At 41.0% G+C, this 897-nt stretch overlaps 1 protein-coding gene across 1 annotated transcript in view; it reads right to left on the bottom strand.

Annotated features, from left to right (window-relative positions):
- Positions 1-897, bottom strand: part of LOC138975223 (lysosomal phospholipase A and acyltransferase-like) — a 204,536-nt gene that overhangs the window by 133,816 nt on the left and 69,823 nt on the right. The window lies entirely within an intron of this gene.

Genomic DNA, 897 nt, shown 5'->3' with positions numbered 1-897 from the left:
CTGTTGATAAAACCCGGATGAGAATCGAAAATAAACAAATTGTTCACCGGAAACTACCGGTAGCGAAATAGCTTTAAAAAAATATCAAAAAAGGATTTAGTCCATTGAAATGTAATAACATCCCCTTTGATATGATTTAAGAAGAAACTTTTAATGACCTTCACCGACACTGCTTTTTGTTTGTATTTGCAGACCGGTAGCTCCTAGTTTTTAAAAGTCCAAGCTTCTGGGCGGGCATTTTGGATCAACACGGTGAGAGTAGAATCCGCTGACATTTGCATCACCAAGAGGCCGTAGTGTGCCGTTTGACCACCCTGTCTTCCTTACCGTTACGGAATGTAATAATCAAACTATTGTGTTTAATGTAAATGCTTCATGTTTCCTAAGAATCAGCTAGAATAAGCAATAGAATCACTTATTCAATTGTTGCAGACTGGCCGGGGGATGTTATGATGATGATCTCCTGAATTCGGTTGTGTTAACATTAGCGTTGTCAATGTATAGCTCACAATCCATGCATTATTGACTTATTTTTGGTACAAGTCACTTAGGCAGAAGCGGTCTCTTACTCTTACGAGTCTTATTCTTAGTCCACCAAAAGTAGGTGTTTTCCCTGTATAATGCACCCTGGTGCAGTTCCTGTTGCCGTGTTGGAAAACAGCACAGCCGAGTTTGAACAGCTTCACTTTTATCAAACTTAAAGTACTGCCAAGCAGCTTTGACCAAATGCTCGCTTTACTTCACTACAGCTGACAACTTTAAACAGCTGACAGCACAGCGGAGTGCTCACGTCATCGGGATCATCTTGGCGTTGCGCTACGCTGACGGCGAAACTGCCGCAACGGTGTAGTTATTAGGGTTCATCAGTTGTGACTAAAGTAAAAATGCTATTTTCTT

The sequence above is a fragment of the Littorina saxatilis genome, linkage group LG9 (genome assembly GCF_037325665.1).
Source record: "Littorina saxatilis isolate snail1 linkage group LG9, US_GU_Lsax_2.0, whole genome shotgun sequence".
Classification (NCBI taxonomy): Eukaryota; Metazoa; Mollusca; class Gastropoda; order Littorinimorpha; family Littorinidae; genus Littorina; species Littorina saxatilis.
Note: the sequence above shows the minus strand (reverse complement) of the source record. Positions and strands in the feature narration are given on the sequence as shown.